The following is a 24521-nucleotide window of genomic DNA, read 5'->3' on the forward strand; positions in this document are numbered from 1 at the left end:
ACAGAGGGGACCCAATGGGAGATCCGCTCATCAACACTCACACCATACGTGGACCTATCACGGACCACGGTGGTCCCAGGCATTCACACTACCCTAGACTCTCTGGCACCCAGGATGTGTATTGGGACCAGACATCCCAGTCCACATCCTGGAGGCACACACCAGGCATGTAGAAGCCCGCGAAAGCATCCGTGTTTCGCGGAAAAGTACATGCCCAAATAAGGAAGGCCCCGGGTCGGCTCGACCTGGGGAAGGTGAAGGGAGCAAGACGGTCAGCGGACAGGACCAGGAGCCTTGTGGTCTGGCCATTTTGGGAGCCAGGCCACCATTTTGGGGTAAGCGTGAGAAACGCGCTTAAAACACCAAAAGGAGCTCAAAACACAAGAAACGATCTCTGCCACCATTCCCGTCCGTGAATCACTTGCACCGATCAGTTACAATCCTAAAAGAGTATCTAGGGCCTGTAGAAGGCTAGAGACCCAAGAGAGCAGTAACTTAGCTTACAGTGCCCTCTTGTGTCATGTTGCACGAAAGCCGCAACATGATAAAAGAAACTACGGAAAACAGCGTTTCCCGGTACTGGCTGTCTTAAGGGCATGTCAGTTTCCCCGTAAGAATGGAGCGAAAGCCCAGAGGAGTGCGGCAGAAGGCTGCACTTCTCTGGCAAAGTCAAGAACAAGGTGAAAAACAACAGCAAAAAGTTTAGGGGTTGCCACATGGAAGGAAAATTACCTACAATTAGGAAATCTTTCCTAACACTCGCCCCTCCCAGACTATGGACAGGGGGAACTAATCCACCCCTGGATGAGTCTCTTGTTCAGGTCGGTTAAACATTCTGGACAACCCATCAGCATTGCTATGTTGGACACCTGGCCTATGCTCAATAGTGAAGTCGAAGCCTTGTAGACTTATGGACCACCTAAGCAACTTTGGATTCTCCCCCTTCATGTTCATTATCCACTTTAAGGGCTTATGGTCAGTTTGCACAGTGAAGTGGGTCCCATAGAGGTAGGGCCTCAGCTTCCTTAGGGCCCACACAACAGAGAAACATTCTTTCTCTACCGTGGACCATCTGAGCTCTCTGTCCTTAAGCTGGCGACTAATAAAACCAATAGGGTGTTCCTTACCCTTCTCATCTACTTGTGATAGTACAGCTCCTATCCCAGTGTCAGAGGCGTCCGTCTGCACGATAAAAGGTCTTTGATAATCAGGGGCCCTGAGGACAGGGGCCTGGCACAAGGTGTCTTTTAAGCCATTGAAGGCCTTCTCACACTCGTCGGTCCAAGTTACCTTCTTGGGTTTCTTCGGAGTGGTGAGGGCAGTCAGAGGGGCAGCTATGGTGCCATAGTCTGCCACAAAGTTTCGGTAATACCCCATGAGTCCTAAAAAGGCTCTCACTTGGGTCTGTGTAGTGGGGGTAGGCCAGTCTTGTACTGCTTGTACTTTACTGGGAAGAGGCTGTATCCTCCCTCCACCTACTTCATGTCCAAGGTAAACCACTGAGCCTTGTCCAATCTGGCATTTACTAGCCTTTATGGTCAAGTGTGCTTTCTGAAGAGCCTGGAGCACAATCCCGAGGTGTTTCACATGGTCTTCCCAGGTGGCACTGAAAACTGCTATATCGTCCAGATATGCAAGACAGAATTTGTCCAACCAATTCAAAACATGATTCACAAGCCTCTGGAAAGTGGCAGGTGCATTCTTCAACCCGAACGGCATTACCCGGAATTGGTAAAGGCCGTCTGGAGTAGAAAACGCTGTCTTCTCCTTGGCATGTTCTGCTAAAGCTATTTGCCAATAGCCAGCAGTGAGGTCAAACGTGCTGAGGTACTTGGAGGCACCCAAAGTATCCACCAGCTCATCTGTTCGAGGCAAGGGGTGTGCATCTGTCTTGGTGACAGCATTCAGAGCCCTGTAATCCACGCAGAAACTCAATTCAGAAGTGCCTGCCTTTGGAACCAAAACCACAGGGCTGGACCAAGGACTACTAGAGGGTTCAATCACCCCAAGTCTAACATCTTGTTGACCTCGGTCTTAATATAAGACCGTACTTTGTCTGACATCCTGTATCCCCTACTTTTGGTAGGTACACTGTCTCCTGTGTCTATGTTATGTGTGCACCAAGGTGTGAAACCAGGCGACTGTGAAAACAGGGGGGAAAACTGCCTAAGCAAACTTTTCACCTCAGCCTGCTGATCAGAAGTCAGGTGAGGGGCCACTCGGACACCCTCAAAGGAGCTATCTGAAGGACCGCTTTGGAAGAGGTCGGGGAGAGGTTCAGACTCCTCTTCCTCAACATCTGAAGCCAGTAGCAGTGCTGCGATTTCGACTCTTGGGACGAAAGCCTTCAGCCTATTCACGTGAAACACTTTTGGAACCTGTCCAGGCCTTCCAAGGTCCACTAAATAGTTAACCTCACCCAGGGGCTCCACCACTGTGTAAGGGCCTGACCATTTGTCCTGTAAAGCTCGAGGCCTTATGGGATTCATTATCAGGACTTGCTGACCAGGTGTAAAGTTGATGAGGGAAGCTTTCTGGTCGTACCAATGTTTCACCAGCGCTTGTCCTGCCTTCAATTTATCACTAGCCAAGCCCATCAGAAGTACCATCCGTTTTCTGAGCCCTAGCACATAGTCTACTATGTTGGTAGTAACAGGGGGAGTGGGCATCTCCCATCCCTCTTTGACTATGGCTAAGGGTCCCCGTACAGGATGACCGAACAGAAGTTCGAAGGGGCTGAAGCCAACACCCTCCTGTGGTACCTCTCGGTAGGCAAACAGTAAGCATAGTAAAAGAAGATCCCATTTTCTTCTCTGAGGTTCTTCCAGAGCCCCAATCATGCTCTTTAACGTTCTGTTGAAATGTTCCACCAGACCATTGATCTGGGGGTGGTATGCAGAAGAGAACTTGTAGGTGACCCCACATTCTTTCCACATAGCCTGCATATACTTCGGCATAAAGTTGCTGCCACGATCCGACACAACTTCTTTAGGGAAGCCAACCCTAGTAAATATGCCAAGTAATGCTTTTGCAACTGACTTGGCAGTTACAGTTTTCAATGGGATGGCCTCAGGATATCTGGTTGCATGGTCGACCAGCACCAGGATAAACCTATTGCCTGAGGATGTTTGCGGGTCAAGGGGACCAACGATGTCGATCCCTACCCTTTCAAATGGTACCCCCACAACTGGGAGTGGTACCAATGGAGCTTGGATTGTCGAGCCAACCTTACCAGATAACTGGCAGGAGGCACAACTCCTGCAGTGACTTTCTACTTGCACCCCCATCTTGGGCCAGTAGAAGTGCATGGATAACCTTTGCTTGGTCCTCTTCATACCAAGGTGACCAGCAAGGGGCACTTCATGCGCCAACTGCAGAAGGAAGGGCCTAACAGCAAGGGGAACCACCAACCTCCTATGGTCTCCTTCTGTAGCCTCTGTGGGCTCACTATACAGGAGTCCACCATCCCAATAAATCCTATGCGTCCCAGGAGGTTCACCCTCAAGCTGGGAGCAGGCCTGTCTCCTTAGGCCTTCCAGAGATGGGCACTTACGTTGGCCTTTACTGAATTCGTCCCTATCAGGACCACCTTCTACTAATAAGTCTTTTAGTTCAGGATGGTCGTTGGGGTCAAATACTTCAGGCATCGCCACCTCCTCGTCACGCCCGGGCGATTGACCAACTTCCTCCACCTCAGTGGTAGGCGAGCTCGGGGGAATATTCTCTTTCCCTCGTCTTGACTTGTTTACTCCTTTCGCCTTGGGTTTCCCCTTCGGCTGGGGCGGCGTATTGGTCTTGGCCAATGCTGCCCGTGCTTGAGACCGTGTGTAGGGTCTTTCGGCAGTGTCTCCTACGAGCCCTAAAGCTCTGAGATCATTACCTAACAAGACCTTTCCTGGGACGTTTCTCTGAATGCTCACTGGAATCCTGACTGCTGTACCATTTAAAGTAAGATTTACAGGTATTACTGGGAACATACGGAGTGGGCCGTCAGCCAATTTAGTGGGCATCAGAGTAGCTCTGGCAACTTCCTCTGAGTCTACCAAGGTAGAATCCACTACAGTTCGACTGCACCCACTATCCCTAAGAGCTGGAGTATCTACTCCATTGATCAGCACACTGGGCCTCATTCCGAGTATGGCGGTAAGGGATAGCGGCCACCGGTAACGAGACCGGTGGCGGCGATCCCTTACCGCCATACTCCGAGTTCCCTTTGCGCCCTCGCCCTTAACGCCTGCTTTGAGCAGGTGTTAAAGTCGAGGGCGCAAAGGGGCCTCCAAGCCAATAACGGTGACCGTAAGCGGTCACCGTTATTTGCATCTTCCCCATTCCCATTGAGCCCTATGGGGGCTCATTTGGGAATGGGGAAGAGCCTTGGTGAATGGGGAATTACCGCCCCGCCAACCTTGGAATGGGGCGGTAATTCCGCCATCCACCAAGGCGCTGCCGGTCCGGGTATGGCGTCAACCAAGGCGTTAATAGCGCCATTGGTTAGCGCCGTACTCGGAATGAGGCCCACTGTCTTTAAAGTAGTGCTTGGTATTATCTGGAATCCTAGCATAAGCCTCTGCGAATTTAGGCTCCCAGGAACCCAGGGAAACTAAAACTACCTCAGCTTCTATCCCGCTGGGAAATGAGTCTGAGGAGAAGGATGCTCCTGTAATCTCTTCTTCCTCGTAGGAGGAGAAGGCCAGATTAGCGGAGTGGACCCCCAAAGGTCTAACCTTACACCGGGGATCCCCCTTCATGTGGTCAGTTGCTCCACAAGCAAAACAAGATCCATTGGGTCTGTTTACATAGGGAGGCTTATTGTAACCAGAGTTCTGTTTCGGAGGCTGACCTCCACTACCTTGTGAGTTCTCTTGTGTCTTACCCTTATTTTTCTTTTTGTGGCCCTTTTGGGAAGAAGATTTATCAGATTCTCCACCCTCCTTATCTTTGGACTTTTTCCCTTCCTCCTGCTTACCAGGATGAGTTTTGTCCTTATGGGACACTCGATGTGACACCCATAAGTCTGCTGCAATGGCCAGCTTCTTAGGATCTATCTGCTTCGAATCGGCCAAATGCTGCTTAAGCTCCGGGGAAGAAGATGCAAAAATGTGTTCCAGCATGACAAGATTTATCATGCCTTCGAAGGTAGAAACCTTATAACCTTCGACCCAGCCAGTTAAGTTTTTTAAGGATTCAGTTACATAAGATACCCAAGTACCACCTTCCTTTTTCTTATACTCTATGAATCGTTTCAAATATTGGGCCGGAGTCTTGCCAAACTTTAAAATGAGAGTTTGCTTTAACATTGCGAAATCAGCTCGCTCAGCCTTCGACATTTCCATAATGGCACTACAGCCAGAATGGGGCAGTCTGCTGAGTAACCAGGCAATCTTATCAGCATTGTCAACTTGTTGAACTTCGCATGCATACTCAAACGCATTCAGCCAGTCCATAATGTCATTCCTTTCCTCATATACACTGAGCAGATCTTTCGGAAACCGTAGATGAGAGGAGGCCCCAGACCCATGTCCAGGACCCTTGGACCCATTTGCAACCTGAAGCTTGGCCAGTTCCAACTGGTGATCCCTGTCTTTCTGTTTTTCTGCCTGTTCGATTTTTAGTTTGGCTATGCTGAATTCAAGCTCCTTCTGCCTAAACCGCAGCTCTTGCTTCTTGAATTCAAGCATAGCCTCCCCATCAGCACTGGCAGAGGAAACATTAGACATCTCATCCTCCCTGTCCTCGTGGTCGCGGTGGATCAGTGCAGCGGCAGAACCGTCGGTTCTACCAGTGAGTGCAGCCCCACCTCCTTCCGCACTGTCCTCAGAAGTTATAGCGTCAAGCTGCGCTTCTTGCCACGCCACGATTCTTTGGATCATATCCAATTTCGTGCCTTGAGAGGAAACATCTCTCTCCGCACACATCTTTTTCAATGTTTGTGATTTGGAAGCATTTAAAGTTAACAAGGTATTTGTTTCCATACTGTTCGATAGGACTGTGGCCTTTTTAAAGTTATACTACAACAATTCACTACGTGTCCTGGTAGGAATAACTTGAAATGCCTTAGTTCGTGCGCAACACTGGATACCTTCAGTCGTATCCCCCTGCTGTACACCAATTTGTTAAGACGGATTTCTGAACTCTGTCCTGGTGGCGCAGAAGTTCAGAAGGCCAACCTAATTACTTGGAACAGGGTAACCTCTGGACAAGCCAGACCAATCAGGGTAGCGATCGCGGCGGTCAAGACTAGGTCTCAAGAGGTGTGAGGGTGACTGAAAGCCCGCAATGAGCACACAAAGCAAGGACACTTACAAACTACTCCAAACAGGTGTTATATTAAAAATATATACACATTTATTCCAAGGCCTTTAAAACAATGACCGTAGCGAGAAATCACAATACAACTCTAGTAAACCAACACATACCATACCAATACAATATATATACAAATACAAACAAGTCTTAAGCGTTAGATGCATGAAATGTGTAGTCCACCTAAAAGGGAAGGAAAACAGGCAGTGCAAAATAATGCTTAGACCCAGTCCGCCTTCAGAGGCACCTAACTAAAAGGAAGTCCGAGCCCTACGAAGAGTGGAGCCTTGTGCTCAAAAGTACCTGCACACGCTGGTGCCAACGGGCAAAAGGGGGAGTCTCTTCGAGGTAATCATGCAGTTCAGTTTAGTGCACAAATGAAGAGAACAGAGTTCTGCGACTCAAGCGCAGCCTCCACTGTGGGCAGAAGCAGAGCGCAAGTACGGAAAGGTGTGCTGTTTTGACACAGCGGGGAAAAGCTATGGGCTCCTGCAGGAGGGCGACCAGTTCCTAGCTATGCTACACACCGGTCCCCGATGCAACCAGACCCAGGCTTCTCCGCGTCAGTTTCAGTCGCTGGCAGGTTCAGGAGAGCAGGGGACGTCTCGTCGTCATGTTGAGTCTGCAGCAGCAGAGTTGAGTAAAAGACGTCCCAAACGAAGTGGACCCGCACAGTTTGTTACCACAGCAGGACAACGGAGCGGCCGTGCGTATCTGAGCCAATTGTACACTACTCACTTCAGACCTGGGAACGCCAAGTGTACGAAGCGTGTGAGAGTGACAAGGACTCGAAATACTACACAACCTGGCGGCGGTTACAGAGCAAGACTCCTGTGTAGGCTGGTCAGTCTGCTGGATGGCCCAGAGACACTTCCGAAGGCTTACGAGCAGGAGATGGTGAAGATGCCGAGAATAGCTGTTCCTGCTATTCCATGGGTCGAAGTACCAGTACAGGCCTTCTGGTTCGATCAAAGGTAAAAAGGGTTTCACACGGCGACAGCAGTGCAGAGGAGCAGTCCTTCAGCGGGTCACCAGTGATTCCTCGGTTCAGCCTCTTGGTTGCAGGATACTTGGCTCCTGTATTCCTTCGTTCGTGAGAACTCAGGAGATCGACATGGTAGTGGTGTTTCCAGCCCCCTTTTATCCACGGTTCCCTTCGCGCCAAAACGGAGGGGACCCAATGGGAGATCCGCTCATCAACACTCACACCATACGTGGACATATCACGGACCACGGTGGTCCCAGGCATTCACACTACCCTAGACTCTGGCACCCAGGATGTGTATTGGGACCAGACATCCCAGCCCACATCCTGGAGGCACACACCAGGCATGTAGAAGCCCGCAAAAGCATCCGTGTTTCGCGGGAAAGTACATGCCCAAATAAGGAAGGCCCCGGGTCGGCTCGACCTGGGGAAGGTGAAGGGAGCAAGACGGTCAGCGGACAGGACAAAGGAGCCTCGTGGTCTGGCCATTTTGGGAGCCAGGCCACCATTTTGGGCTAAGCGCGAGAAACGCGCTTAAAACGCCAAAAGGAGCTCAAAACACAAGAAACGATCGCTGCCACCATTCCCGTCCGTGAATCACTTGCACCGATCAGTTACAATCCTAAAAGAGTATCTAGGGCCTGTAGAAGGCTAGAGAGCCAAGAGAGCAGTAACTTAGCTTACAGTGCCCTCTCGTGTCATGTTGCACGAAAGCCGCAACATGATAAAAGAAACTACGGAAAACAGCGTTTCCCGGTACTGACTGTCTTAAGGGCATGTCAGTTTCCCCGTAAGAATGGAGTGAAAGCCCAGAGGAGTGCGGCAGAAGGCTGCACTTCTCTGGCAAAGTCGAGAACAAGGTGAAAAACAACAGCAAAAGGTTTAGGGGTTGCCACATGGAAGGAAAATTACCTACAATTAGGAAATCTTTCCTAACAGTATGGTCACAACTGCTGGTGTTAAGCATGGCACGATCTCAGGCTTCCAACGTATAGGTGGTAGGTGGGCAGGATTTCCTGCAGAGGAATGTAACTGCTCCTCTACATCTGTTTAAAGTTCAGGAAAGATAGCTGCATTTAAGGACCCTCTTGAAGAACAGGGTAGGGTCTGGTCACTTGACTCTCAAGGATGGCCCCCAGCTCTTCATCACAGGACCCAGTCAGCTTTTTTTGCCTTCACAGCAAGAGACAGCACAATAGACAGTTCCGCCCAGAGGCAAATACAACAAAATCTCCTTTTAGTGTTTCCTTGTGGCTGTGAGATGCTAAATGCATGAGTGTGTTCAAGAAAAGTGTCTCGAGGACGAACATCTAAAGGACAACAACATTGAGGCATACTTATCTTTCCCACACACGGTCTATGAAGAAGGCATGTGCCAGTGCATACCCACATTTTATGTAGATGGGTGTTCCTACCATGTTGACAACAATGAGTAAAAGGAACTGGTGGCTGGCATTGGGAATGCCTGGGTGAATGATTCCCCGGAACCCATTGCTGGTTATAAAATAGGACCCAAAAGGAGTAAGGTGGCATAGTTGATGGCCATTCATCAAGTCATCTTCACTGCAGTGCACCACCAACTCAATGAACTGGTCATAATAACTGACTCTGATTATGTCAGGAAAGTGTTTGTGGAGCACCTTATTAACTGGAAGTACCTAGGCATGATTTGTGCCAACAGAAAACCATTAAAACATGCCAACTAATCCAGTCAATTGACAATCTGGTGACCTCCAAAGAGATAACCATTTATTGGACGAAGAAAAGAGGTCACTTCAAAATAGTGGGGCCAGATAAGACTGTGAATGACCTGGCTGACTAGTTGGCTAAAACAGGAGCTCTGAAGCGGGAGTTCATATAAACAGAATCCCTGCTGGGGGAAATCCAGGTTGCAGGTCGAAAACGTATTGCGACTAGTGATCTTGCGACTGCCCAGCGTAGTAAAGACACCACAGATTCAGATTTGATCACTGCATAGAAAGAGTACATTGAAGACCATATGAGTTTAGCTCTACCAGAGTCGGATTATACTGCTAAAGAGGATCTCAGGGTGTTGATGAAGTTTTCCAAGATGTTCCGGATCCAAGATGGTTTGTTGGTAAGGAGAGCCCTATATGGCTGTGAACAGTAGGTGGAACCTACCTCATTCCAAAGCCTAATGTTGAACCACGTCCTTGACACGGCCACTGCCAGTCATACAGGGTTTCATATGACATTAGAAATCTTGCGCTCGGTTGCCTACTGGCCACATATGGGCCAGGACCCCAACACCTACCTAAAGGGGTGTCTTGTGTGTGCTTAATTTCAACCCAGTTCACTCACGCACAGAGCTCCCCTACAAAAAGGGGAATGACACTGCCTTAGTCAGATTTGCAAGTCAATGTCATCAGGCCAGTGATTCACTCCTCTAGAGGAAACAAGTACATGTTGACTGTGACATGCTTGTTCACAAAGTTCGTAAAATGTCAATCAGCCGCGATTGTAAGGTGGAGACAGCTTCTGCACGAAAGATCAATCACATAATTTCTTGTTTTGGCCTCCAACAAAGGATTGAGTTGGATTGAGGGAGTCATATTACCAGTGAGGTGAGGGCAAAGATGTGGGAGATTCTAGGGATAGAAAGAAAACTCCACATTGCCTACCACCTGGCCTGAAGTGGGGGTTGGGGTAGAAAGATAGAACAAAACAATTGTGAGTATCTTAAAGAGGTTGTGGCACACTCTGGACCCAGTTGGGATATCCGATTACCTCTTGTCCTGATGGCTATTGGGTCTACACCATCTTATTCAACAAAGATGTCTCCATTTGAGCTTATGACAACAAATGGTGTTACCTCAGCATGTGCTCTACAGAACTCAGGAGCAGGTGCTGATAAATACGTCCACTACTCATGAGTACATTGAAAGTTTAAGGAAGCACTTCCAGCATGCTTTTACCTTTACTCAGCGCAATTGAGAAAAGTTAGCTGAAGGAATGAAGACGCATTATGATCTAAAGACCACCTAAGAAAAAATATGAAGTAGGTGAGAAGGTTTACCTGCACAATTTTCAAATGAATCAGGCCAAGGGGTGGAAATGTCTTTCATCTTGGTGTGGTGTTGTGGTGCCTTTGAAATTATAGATACAATATCACGTATTGCCTACAATATCCGCTTCCCAAAAGGAGAAAAAACAGAAGAAAAATGGGCCCACATCAATTAGTTGAAAAGCCGTCATTCCAGGTACACTTTATGAATGATTGAGGACCCAAATGAAAATCGAGCAGAGGAACCATCCGAGCAGTGAGAACCCCACATGGAGAATTATAATAGGTGAGCCTTTTAATTAATATTATTTAAAAATGTTTTAAAAAAGCATGTTGAAGTGAAGTTCTCAAATTTTGTTTCTAGTTTTATTTAATTGTGTCCTCTTTTGAATGGAAGTCTTGAAATTGATGTCTATTTCTATGTAAATATGTTCACTCAAATGCAATGTCAATCTCCCGGGTAAAGGTGGTGTGTAAAAAGTACTGAACCTCTTTTTCTTTCTGTTGTTAGAGAAATAACTTCTTAACTTCTAGCCTGCAGACAAGAGGGGTGTCCCGAGAGGACCCTAGGTACTCCAGAAGAATAGGAGAAAGGCGGTGCTGTGCTACACCCCCAACCCAGAGACGAAAGGATAGACTGTAGTGCTCACTCCCCAATAAAGGAAATTGAGCTGGGCCGGCTCCAATGAAAACAAAAATATAAGAAAAAGAAAAGCGGACTTCGGATGAAACCTCATTCTGCCCTGTTTTTCCCCATCAAAGAATCCTGGAAGAACAGAGCGGGGAGTGTGGGGTGTAATCAAAGGCACCAAACTAATGGAACTGAAAGGCCATGTGAAAAGGTCCTACCTGTAATTATAAAAAGAAAAGCAGCATTTTACATTCACAAAGGCAGCAGAAATTCAAAGGTCCCTTTAATATAAAAAAAACAGGACTTTTAAACACTGACACCAAAACGCTTTGCAAGGGTGTGTTTTTGAAAGGGCAATGCAGAGAAGGCTAAAACAAAAATCTAATCCAAGTACAGATTGGAAAAGCACATCACATTACTGGCTGAGAAATCAATGGAGCATTTTCACTGAAACTGCCAACCATACTAATGACTGACAGAAACAACCCTGTACTTTTAGTGCAAAAGCAAAGTGAACCCTGATTGGTAAAACACACTGTTTGTCAAAGAATCAAGGCTGATGTTAGAAAATGCAATATGTGAGTCCATTTCAGCCAAGGACAAATGGTGGGGCTCTGGGCAAAATGTACAAAGAACTCCCCCACTGAAATCCTAGCTTGCATGCCAACTGTTTACAACTGCAATAAAATGTGGCTGATGTTTCAATGTATAGGTAATTTCCAGGCGATTTTGTGATATAAAATTAATCCACCTGCGACCCAGGGAACTATAATAGCCATCTAAGATGGGGTTTAGGCTGATCTGAAAATGTTCCAAATTTGAGAGTTGGCAAACAGGTGGAGGGTAAATTTAAGAATATGGGGAAACAATGACATTTTCCTAACGATTATGCTTTTTGTAAATATGGCAGCAAATTGCAAAATAGCTGTGCAACATGGTGTGGACCCAGCTGTTATTTTATTAAATTCCCCCTCATTAGCTGATTCAGAAAATATATATATTATGGCATTCACTAGTAAAATTATGAAGTTTTGCCATATGACTAGTTTTTGCAAAAATGTGACATGAGAACAAATGAGTATTGCAAATGGATGCTGTCACATGTATTCTCCAGACTCCTAAGCCAATCCTTACAGAGAGGCTGGATTTGGGAGGAGAGCGACGAGTAACTGTCCAGTCCTATTTGTGAGAACTCTTGCAGGGTTCTCCCGAAGATTGTAAACTTGACTGTGTCATCACTGCTATATAAAGTTTATACAGTATGAGAGAAAGCTAGGGCTCCTAAAATTATCATCAGGGAGAGCTGCTGAAAATTACCATCTGACAGCTGCCAGGAAACACCAAAAGGAGATTTTGCAGATATTGCCTGTGGGTGAAGCTGTCTTTTTCTGGGAAGGCATAACAGCTAACTGGGTTCTATGGTGTAGAGCTGGAGGCCATCCTTGAGAGTGGAGTGACCAGACCTTGCCCTGTCCTTCCAGAGGGTCCTGACTTTATACAGAGGTTTTCTATGTAAGTAGAATTGAGCCCTTTGTAACCAAAAGGTGGGGAATCTGCTGCTCTTAAATCTGTGTCCTTTATAGTTCGCAGAGGGGGCAAAACCGTGTAGATCATTAGTCTATTTAACTCAAAGGGCCTCATCACGACTTTGGCGGTAATCCTTAAATCCGGCGGTAGCGCTATTACCACCAGATTTAAGGGTACGCCAAATCAGGACTTCGGCGGATTTCGCCCCAGCTCTGAGCTGGGGGGAAATCCACCGAAAATTCACGCTCATACTGCCGGCGGGAAATCCACCGGCGGTATTAGCGCAAAATTTCCCCATTGAGCCCAATGGGGAATGGGGCATTCCCGAATGGGCTCAATGGGGAATGGGGATTAACATTACCGCCAAACTCGTGATCCGGCGCTATTAGCGCCGGGGAGTTCGGCGGTAGGGCAGATAGCTCCGGCGCTAATAGCGCCGGCGTTACCGCCCAAGTCGTGATGAGGCCCAAATTTTAATTTCATTAATTCCCCATTTGGCCAAACACCAGAGGGGGATTTTTGTTAACATTTGAAATTAACAAAGCTCATTCCTAGTGTGCATTAAAACTATAGCCTTTAATTTAACTGGGTAATCTTTCTGTTCAGCTTCCTAACACAGGCCTTTAAGTGGAAAGGGTCTGAAACCCAAAATTCTGAAATCATCCCAATTTTTGCAATTCAATTCAAGGAGTATTATTTTGACAGAAATGTCATAAAAGAATACATCAAATAAAATGAATGTAAGCACCTTGCCCATTTCAGGAATTTACAAGTAGCAAATACTGCTGGGGTGTCTGTTGTATTCAAGCAAATCATTATGGACTCCTCAGTAGTTCTTCAACCATGAATACAGAAAAGAGGTCTAAGACAGCGCCTTCTCAGTGGCAAGTAACTGGATACAGCAATAAAAAGTGTTTTAAATCCTTGGCACATAGGAGAAACAGCACTGCGCCAACTTTGTTTCAGTGAAGCTATTGGTAGAATACTGAGGCAATGTTTTATATACATGCTCTTTCATGTTTTGGAGTTATATAGTCCAGATAATCTTCATAGCCAGCCTTAATTTTAACATTAACATATCATGCCAGAGGCACTGAACCAAGAGTTTTCACAAGAACATTCTGCTGTGCTTTCGCGAGGGTGGCGTCTTTAACAATACCCTTCGATTGTGAAGTAATTACATTCGGGTTGGTCCAATAAACACCAAGACCCAATTTCCTCAAGCAGATCTTAACATGTACAGCCCACTTCAGTGGTGTACCCCCTTATGCTAGTACATACATTAAAGCCCTCTATTTTTGACAAGGCTTCTGTTTGACCATAACCTCAATCAGTATAGAACCGGGTGGAGCCAACAAATGGATACTAACCCCTGCATGCCAGTCTCTAATAACAATTTTTACCATCCAGCTTCCCCAACACACTTCCCCAAAACAGGCCTTTAAGTGGATTGGGGGTCTGAAATCCCAAATTCTTAAATCATCCTAATTTTTCTGTCTGACTTCCCCAACACAGACGAAAATAAGGGAGACGGAAAACCCAACTGCTAAATCACCCTGTGGTATTTTGAAGAAAAAGTGAAATCATAATTGGCATGGTCATTGTACCAATCAGTAAACTGAACTGCTAGCCCTTTTAAGCGTGTAGGAAAATCGAAATTGTACAGCATTACATACCTAATTGTGTTTGTTTATTGATCAGTGTAATTATTTCTTGAAGTGAAATTTGTATAAAGTAAAGAATTGTGTTTTAGGTTCTTTTCAACCAACTTGTGTGATTTATGTATGTTGAAAGGAGTGTATTGTGTTGTGCCACCGATAAAGTGGTGTTTGACATTTTAGTGCCATTTTCTTAACATCTAATTCAAATTAACATAACTATATTTCCTGTACACCAAGCCTGACTCTTGGCTTATTGGTAGCTCACTGGAAGGGATCCAAGGGGTATTCGATGAATTGGAGACGGGGCTGAATAAAAGAACTGATATTAACCATTTATTGTGTGAGGTTGGGGAGGGAGGTAATTCCCTTTGTTGATGGTGACCTCTCAATAACCCGTTACGACTTATATACCCGATTACGCCAGCAATATCATAGACATCATCACGCACATTCACGATACCATAACCCGCTTACACAATTGCGATGGGTCTGGTTGGTCCTTTGGATCATGGATCCTGGGCCTATTTGTACCGCGAGGAGCGACTACTGGTGCTTTTGTCAGTGCATAAGCAACACCTGTGCAGATGTTCCATCAACTACTCAAGTAATGTACTGCCAGGTGACTGAAGAAACAATTCATAATGACATGCCTTGATGTGAAGAATGCACCATTAAGAAGGTGTGGGATGAGACTGATGTGAAGGTCTCACAGGAAGGGGCTGTGGAGGAAAAAATGAATAAAGCACAACCATATAAGTACTCCCCTGGTACTCCACAATTGTATAACAGAATATTCTGCTTCTCTCACGCCATATTGAACCACTGCTCCTGGATGCACCACGCAATGTACTGAACCTCACTGCATATGTCACCGCTCAAAACACACCTTGCCCATTATTGAAGAATACTCACCTTCGCTCTTCATGCTTCTAACGTATATCCATTTTGGCATAGCCAAGCAAATCTCATATTAAAAGGGCTCTCACCTGCATTGAGACGAGATGTGAAGCATTATGGAGTATGGTTACCTTGAGGAAATGTGTTATACTGTACTGCTTACTTACGACACTAACGAGCGCTGCCAAATGCAGCTGGCATCGAAATACTGTACAAGAAGGGTGTTGTCTCAGTCAGCAATAAAGCACAAAGGCGTGACCTTGCCAAGACTAAGAGACTACTCCCTTCCATTGGCACCCACGTCATCCTTGGAGTATAAGATACATGGAGCTAGGAGGGAGAGGGACTTGCGCTGTAGTCTTGTGTTCCCTGTTGTCCATTTGTTTGCTTGTTGCTTTGCCTAATAAAGGGTTCATCAATCCACCAGAGTTAAGTGGTCATATTTTTCCACAACTCTACCAATTAAACAATAAGCCCCAAGCCCATAGTTATAGGCCGGTGCTTATTGCTATTAGTACCTCGGCCCACAAGACTGGGGTACTAATAGCATTTATTCTGTACTGAAACGCTGCAGCGTTTCCAAACAGAAAAAAAAAGTTTTTAAAAAATGGCCGCCCGGGAAGGGACAACAGAGTCTGTTTTCCCTTTCCACCGGCGGCCATCGGGAGCTGATGCGCTGGGGACAGAAGAGTCTCAGAAGAGACAAAAAGGAGAAAGAAGAAGGTAAGTGGTGTTGGATGGGCGGGGAGGGAATTGTTTGCAGGGGAGGGGGGAGAAAGAAAGAAAAAACATACCTGAATCCCTGGTGGGGTAGGATGGCAGCCTCCAGCCGTGTGGAGGCTCGGAGCAGGGATTACCTCGTTTCGAGCCTCCTCATTGGCTGAGGGGCTGCCACGCCCCCGCAGGAACAAAGGAAAGGAATCCCGGCTGAGGGATTCACGGTCGGGTAAAGCCCCTGCAAGGGCCAATCAGAATGTTTGTTACATTCTGATTGACCCTCACCGGGTACCAATTAACATTCCAGAGTTTGAACCCCTTCTAGTCTGCCTCAAAATGCAAGAAAAAAAGGCCTTCTTACTAATATATCAACCTCCATTTTACAACCCCGCGTTTGATGAGAAATGTACAGAAAGTGTCACAAGCCTCTTGGTGGAGCATGAGTTCCTAAGTGTATTAGGGGATGACAACATAAACTGATGCATTAATTAGATCATTATGCTGGTGCGAATTCTAGACCTCAATTAAGAGGTAAGAGAAGCAATTCATTCAGCTGGCCAGGGGGTTGTACAAATCAAACATTGCAAATGCCCACGTGCCACCTGGAGCCATTTACCTCTGCCCAAAATCTGCAGCTGCGAGCAATATAAGATCTGTGCAAGTCTACGCTTTCGGTGGAGGGAGGAGTCGGGCCGATCCGTGATAGTAGCGGCACAGACAGGAGGTGGTCTATCCACGCAGGGAGGGCTGTGTGTCGATGTCCAGGGAAGAGTGCATGAGAGGAGACGCAGAGGAAGGAAGTCACGTGGGGAACCTGCCATTTATCAGCGGTCTGTGAGCAGAGACGGTTCGGCTACGTCCCTGGCACGGAATGGAAATGTGAGAGGAACTTGGATGTCTCCCAGAGGTGTTAAAAGGTTCTGTATCTCTCTCTGGTTCGGTCATTTTTCAATCACTTATACACCAGAGTCCTAAAAGGTCATTATGTTTTTTACACATTACCCCAGGCTTGAAACCATCAAGACCTGCCGTACGGTAAAGACGTTCCTTCCAGATAAGATTAAGCATGGCTCTTCTTTCAAACAAACGAAGGCAAGTATAAAGGGAGCTCGGGGAAGCACCGAGCCTAGCGCGAGCTGCCTGCCAGCCGCTATTAAACAGGGCAGACAAGAACCGAACACAGACTCCATCCACCACGTGCCATATGTGGTCTTTGCAATGATTGGGTGATAGGGTGCATTTCTTCTCACGTAGAAAGCACTGCTAAATTAGGGTGACCAGACGTCCCATTTTTGCCGGGATCTTTGTTGCTCTGTCACCCTTTCTCAAGATTGTGTTCCTGTTGGAAACTGCAGTGGTCCCGTTTTTTTCTAGTATGTCTTCCTAGCTGGCACTGGCAGGCAGGAATGCACAATCTCGCACAGAAGAAATGCTGCATTTTACGACTTAAGATAGTGTTAGGTTGTGATAAGTTAATTACAATATGTATGTATTTAAATAGTAACACTTAAAACCCCTTATTATCCAAACCCTACTGAAGTGTAGTGCCTTGACAGCCACTTTCAAGAGTTAGTCCTACATTTATGTTGGTTGTGCTGTCCCGGTGTTTTACTTTTTATAGTAACTGTGCTAAGTCGGTGCCTTGCTATTAGTGGCTGTGTGTGTTTTAAGGTACGTTGGCTTCAGCGTTAATGGTTGGTTATTGAAACGGTAGTCATGTGTTTTTTATGTAGTGCTTAGCGTTCTATTTCTAGCCCAGTAATAGTGTTGCGCTGCCTCCCTGCTCCATGCATATTACTGCCTCACAGTGGACAGGCGCAGAAGTAGTAATAGCTCAGAGTTTTTACTCCTGGCTGGGTTGGATGCCCTACGGCTGGGGTCCCCGCTTAGGAGTAGCGCCATTCATTACTGCAGGACTACCTGGCATTGTGAAAACAAATGGACCCATTAGTCATGGGTACTACTCTGCAAAGAAGACACCCCCTCCCCCCGCCAATCCCCCTCCCCCCCTCCCGCAAAGCATGCTTTGGTTGGAAGAGAGAGCTTGTACCCATGGAAATGGAGATTAATGTGTTTTAATGACACTTTGCTGTGCTCCTCCATGCGAAAATGAAAAGTGATCAGAGGACACAACCTTGGGACCCACATCTGGTCATATACGTTCTACTTAGGGTGACTAATGTAAAACTACAGTGTTGATGGGAAGTTTTTCAATTAATAATAAACACTGGCGTGGAACCCCAACAAACCACTGTTTTTCAGCCTGTCTTGCTCTCACAGAAGCGGGAAAACATATGCAAACCAGGCTTAGGCCCACCTCTCCATGTCCCAACAACCACTTTTTAAATCTGCCCACCTGGCAACCTTGCTGTGTAGTACAAGGTGACAGATTAGTCGGGCAGAGAAATGGGATTCCTGTGGCTGAGTGTTATGCTTTGCGCTTAGCATGTCGCCCACTGTGGCAGTGGTGATGGCTGCTTCACAATGTTGCATGTCAATCAGTCACTATAAGAGAAAGAAACTCTGATGGTGAGAACCCCTGGATGCTGCATTCTGGAAATTACAGTAAAAATACTAACTCGTCAAACATGCCTTGTGAAGTAAAGCGACCTTGCGACGGAGAAAAAAAACAACACTGTTGACTGCTTTCTGGGAAACATAGTGAGAGTCCCACTCCACCATTTTGAGAGAAAGAGACTTTGCACGGGAGGGAAATCACTGACACACCATTCTGTGCAATACAATAGAAGTGCCAATTGTACAAGAGGCATTGTGAAGTGAATGAGAGAAGGTTTGCACCAAAAACCTGCCCCACATGTTGGCTGCTGGAGTAAGCGTCCCACGATATTCAGAAGTACCGAAAAAGTACTGTTTGCTGTCTTGCTGCCATTCTGCCCACGCTACGCTGCGCCAGTGCTTTCAGGATTTGAGAGCCGTGTGTGCCCCCGACCGTGATTGGACTCGTGGAGGACGTCTGGGCCTGCTGCACTGGACTTGCCTGACTTCCTTTCCACTGAGGTCACTTCCATTGGCTGGAGCTCCTCCCCTTCTGACTGACGTGCTCCCTCTAGCCTATAACTGCCCTGCTGAACGCGCACCGCGCGCGCACCGCAGAAGTACCGAAAAAGTACTGTTTGCTGTCTTGCTGCCATTCTGCCCACGCTACGCTGCGCCAGCGCTTTCAGGATTTGAGAGCCGTGTGTGCCCTCGACCGTGATTGGACTCGTGGAGGACGTCTGGGCCTGCTGCACTGGACTTGCCTGACTTCCTTTCCACTGAGGTGACTGATACTTTTGGCCCGCCCTTCTCTCTCTATTCAATCGCATCGTCCAGTCACACTCGTTGTGCTGGAGTTCTTTCTGGACTTTGGACTTGGTGTGCCCAATACTGTGTGCCCAACGCTGTGTGCCCACCGTTATATAGTGTGCCCTTGGGATTTGCCATCATCTCAACTATATATAAAAAAAAAAAAAAAAAGTTGTATGTCCTATGTGATTTGTAAAGATTTAATCTACTATCACACGAATTACTCGAACTTATTTTTTCTGCCTTTTGTTATAGGTCACTTCCATTGGCTGGAGCTCCTCCCCTTCTGACTGACGTGCTCCCTCTAGCCTATAACTGCCCTGTTGAACGCGCACCGCGCGCGCACCGCAGAAGTACCGAAAAAGTACTGTTTGCTGTTCGCTGCTCGCGGTGCGCGCTCGGTGGGTAAGTTTAAACAGCTTTTTATTTTCTCGGCTTGCGCTTATGTCAATCTATGTCTCTCTAAGCCTATGAGTGCATTTACATCAATGTAATGGTTAGTGGTCTTCGTAGTGGAGCTACGCTACATTCTCCTGCTCCAGCTAAACGCTCCAAGAGGAATCGCTCACTATTAACTAACGCTAAAAGGGGCATTTCTACAGAGACTACGGTTATGGAGGACCCAGATACTATGGTTCAAACTAAATCCGTTACTGAGTTCACTCCATTGAATGAGATGGACTTTGGATCCAGCACTGATTTGGTAACTCCAGAGATATGTAACAATGAACCCAATGCCTCGTCTAGCATGCTGTCTTCTGATTTATGTATAACACTGCCCAATTCAATGTTTATTGCTGAATCAAATTGTTCAGGAGTTACTTATCCTAAATTGAGTAACCAAACAGGCAATCATGATACTAGCCCCCAGTTAGAACATGGGGAAACTATACTCCTTAATAAAAATCAGGAGATTGCTCTCCCGCTGGCCCTGTCAGAATCCGGGGTAAACACGAGGGCGGAGTCTTTGATTCCTTTGATGATCGCGCCTTCTAGCACCATTGAGATAATTTCCAGTTCACCCAAAGGGTGGATGGATGACAGTCCTAACCTGGAGGATAGCATTGTGAGAGCAGCTATTAAAAGGGAAATGGGAATTGAGAGTTTTAACCATCATTTGGCTGACTTCTCTACTCTTCCCCCAATGATTGAAACTGACCTGGGTAGACGTATTAGGCTTTCACATGAACCTTCTTCCCCAATCTCACAGAGAAGATGCAAAGGGGACCTACCTACTTTGCCTACTTATGAACCATCCTTCCCTTATTCTGCTCCAACCCAAGTATCCACATCATATGGGAAAGCTACAAATGGAGGCTCTTTCAAGCTGCATTGTCCAGAACAACGGAACAATTCTCCTGTGGCTACAAAACAGCAAACTGTAATTCCCAATGTTACATTTCATCGTGACTGTTTTCATCCACCTCCAATAGAAGATACTAATCTTACTCATGACTCTATTCACACACTGAATTCTCAACCTCAAATGGAACTACCATTCAATCCAGAAGCGTTTCCTATCATTACGCGTATACTGAATTTACTTGATAAAGGTCATGAACGCACGCATGAAGAAGTCAGGTTTCTTCACTTGCAAAATACGGAAATATCTTCTAAAATAAATAAGATAGAAGGCCTGTTATTCGCATGCAATACAATCTCTCTTCTGAGTTCTAATCATACTACTCCTAACATCTGCAGTGACAAAGGTACTCAGACAAAAACATATGCGGAAATCGTAGCTGATCCCCCAATGCCTTTGCAATCTCCATCAGGGTTTCAGAAATGTAAAATGGAACAATTAGTAGAAACAAATGCGGCTAACATTGAGAAATTATTGTTTGCCTTCAAGGAAATTCAGTCAACTTTATTACTAGTTACTAAATCAAACAACGACATTGTCCAAAATACAGTTGAATGCCCTAAGCTTTCTTTTCCAGATAGTCCTTCTGTACTTACTGATTTACTTGCGCTCTCGGACAATGTGATCGATCTAGATTTGGCATGTGACAAATCAATTGCATCATTATCGTCTGGTGAAGTTCTCCCAATGGTCCTTACGAGAAAACAAAAAAGAGCACAACAGAGAGCTGAAAAAAGAAAAGGGGCCGATAAAAGACTTAAACAAAAAGTAGAAAAAAAAGTCTAAGAATCAGAGTGCTCCTAAACCAGATCGTCATAATACAAACATAAAAGAAATATGTAATCTGTCAGGCGGGGAGGGTACTATTGACTTGAATCAGCTAAATGCGGAATCCAAAGCGGTGCTCAATCTTTCTATACCACAGCCACTTATTCCTAATTTATCTGATGCATGTGTAAAAGAGGCTCGCCCAAAATGCAACAAACAAATGTGCAAACAGTCTCCGAAAAAAAAAAAAATTGCAAATGAAAAGTAACTCATGTGAGGAAACGGAATTGCCCTCTTCGATGTTCACACTCGAAGAGCCGCATTTGACTGTAAAACAAGCCACGCTCTCTAACTTTTATCCTCTGCTAGCCATAAAAAAAACTGACAGAATCATTCAAGGTGCATGCAATGACGCAATGTCGAAAAATCAGCGAAATTCACCGACACATATGCCAAAAGTGGCTGTGTCCAATTCGGCTGAAAATCCGAGCAGCAATATTGAAAGTCTGGGGAAAAAAAAAGAGATTGATCCACTGATTGAAAACTCAAGTCGGGAAAGGCAAAGTGAGAATTTAACACCTATCCCTCCAAATGCGAACAGTTCCCCATCACCAGAGAGCAAAAAGGTAACAGACATGATTAACACAGCTGATGAACTAAAAGGGACTGTCGTTATGGGATGGGAGAGCAATGTTGAATTTCATGGTAAGGCAAGGCTAAACCGGTCTTACTTTATCTCAACTTTGCAAGCTGTACCGGCCTTGAGATTGATCAGATCCAACGATATTGACTGGATTACACTTGCATCTGTAAACAACAATAAAATGATTTGCAGATACAATTCTCCACTAATCTTAAAATTGATCTGGGAACAAAAGGCGGATCTACTTTCCATAGGTCTAGTACCTACATTATTTTCTAATATTGACGACGCAGAAAGCTTCGTCAATACCCCGATTCCTGCAGTTCAAACCCCTTCTGTATTAAAAGATCAAGGGGCAGCTTTGGACCTCGATGCGAGTACCCTTACACAATTGATGGCAATTGTATCTGCTCTCAAGGGAATACAATCTGCAGGTACTACCGCAGTCGCACCTAGCTCCAACTCTGGAGTACTAGGACGATCCTAGCTTGGGGGATTTCTTGATTGTGTCCTGGAATTCCTGCGGTCTTAACAACTTCCGGACATGGACCAACAAAAAGAATCGTCCTCAGCCAGATGTTGTCTTTTTACAGGAAACAATGTGCCGCTTTCCATTCTCAATTGAGGGTTTTTATGTTTTCTCACATGCGGCCTCGCAGGGTCCTATGGGACGGCCATCAGGAGGAATTGCTATTCTAATTAATACTTTAACCAAATGTGTTGCTAAATATATATGTTGCACTCAAAGCATCATGGCTGTTGAATTAACAGCTGTGAATTCGTCTAAAGATGCACTACTGTTGGTTTGCATTTATTGGAACAAATTGTCCTCCCCTCTTGATATTATCATTGATGAAATGAATTTGCTATTAGTAGCAGCTTTTGCACGAAATTCAGCTCTCAAAATAATTGTTGGTGGTGATTTTAATGCACTATGTTATGATTTATCATTAAGCAAAATGAATCTGGTTCCTAGCCATTCTCTTAATTCTGTACGAAATGGACAAACTTGGCTTGAATTTTTTTTGGAATGGGACATTCAACCAGCTCCTGTATTACTAAATCCATTTAACTTTTCTTGGCATAGGGGTAATTCTAAATCTCTGATTGATTTTTTCTTTGTATCAACATGTTTATATTCTTCTATCAAACCGGTTATTATTTCTGACCCTGAACTTGGGGATCATATGTTAATTTCCCTATCTATTCAACTACCTACTGCTCATTTTGACGCTATGCCTAGCTTAACTTTACTCGAATCTGATCGACATCTATTATCTATACGATGGAATCCGAAAGTGTGTTGCAAACTGTTGCAAATGATTTCGGCGGATCTGCTAATCTCTACTGACTTCTGTGATTGTTATTTCTCTCTACGTAAAGTTGAAGAGCTTAATATGAAACATATCCAATTCCACCTAATAAAAATTGCCTTGTCTAAATGCTCCACAACCGAATCTAATGCAAACCACATACATAAATTCAATAAGTTGGTTGCTGACTCAAAAAAAGAGAAGTACAAAAAAATCAGGGAGATTATGAGATCTATGTCTCCCTCCCTTTGCAGGTCAATTGCGCTAAATCGAATAAAACAAGTCTACAAAAACAGAATTAAATTTCTGAACATTCCCATGTACATTGCTGATAATCAAAATATGATGTATCACCTATTAAAATATAATACAAGGCAATCTTGGTCATTACTACGCTCTTTAAAATCAGGCCAACAATCTGATCCGCAATGCGTAATTTCTGCTGATGCGTGGACTAACTTTATAACACAAAAATTTAAATTGCCCGACCGCTTTTCTTTTGTCAAAAACCATTATCCAATGTTCATTCGTAATACAAGAACTGGATGGACGGTTAATGACATCATTGATGTAATCAATAAACTCAACAACTCAAAAGCACCAGGTCCAGATGGGCTCCCTCCGTGTGTTTACAAATCGGATCCCCTTTTTTGGGCATACATCTTAAAGATCCGGTTTGATTTGATCTTACAAACCGGAGAAATTCCTTTAACATGGCACTCAGCACACATAATACCTATTTATAAAAAAGGCCCCCCTGAATTGCCATGCAATTATCGCCCCATTGCACTTACTGATGCTTCATCCAAAATTTTCTCTCTTTTACTCCTGCAGGAGCTTCAAATGTATATCACACGCAATAATTTGCTCTCAATATTCCAGGTGGGTTTTAGAAAGTTCATTGGCTGTCCTTTGAACGCAACAATTCTTGCGCATCTCTATGCACAGACGAAAAATGCACACATGGGGCCTGTGTATATGGCCAGTCTGGATCTGACAGCTGCATTTGACATTCGAGAATTCTCTGGGCCAAAATGATCGAAATGGGAATCCCTTATTCTTTGGTTGCACTGATTGCCCTGTTGCACCTCAAGACCTCTTATCGAATTCGCTTAAATCGTAATAGTGCTTTAACCAATTCAATCAGCACCGAAATTGGCGTTAAGCAAGGATGCAATATGGCGGCAGTCCTATTCAACTTATATCTATATGGGATTGACTCCCTTTGGAAAGATCAGTGTGTATTTCCAGCTAAGTTGGGTGCACTCAGGCTTGATTGGATCGGTTTTGCAGACGATCTTCTCATTTTTGATCGCACCCCGTTTGGCCTTCAGAATAAACTCGATCTATTTGCTAAATTCGCTCACAATCTGAATCTCACA

This window comes from Ambystoma mexicanum, chromosome 11 (genome assembly GCF_040938575.1).
Source record: "Ambystoma mexicanum isolate Mex_15411 chromosome 11, UKY_AmexF1_1, whole genome shotgun sequence".
Taxonomy (NCBI): domain Eukaryota; kingdom Metazoa; phylum Chordata; class Amphibia; order Caudata; family Ambystomatidae; genus Ambystoma; species Ambystoma mexicanum.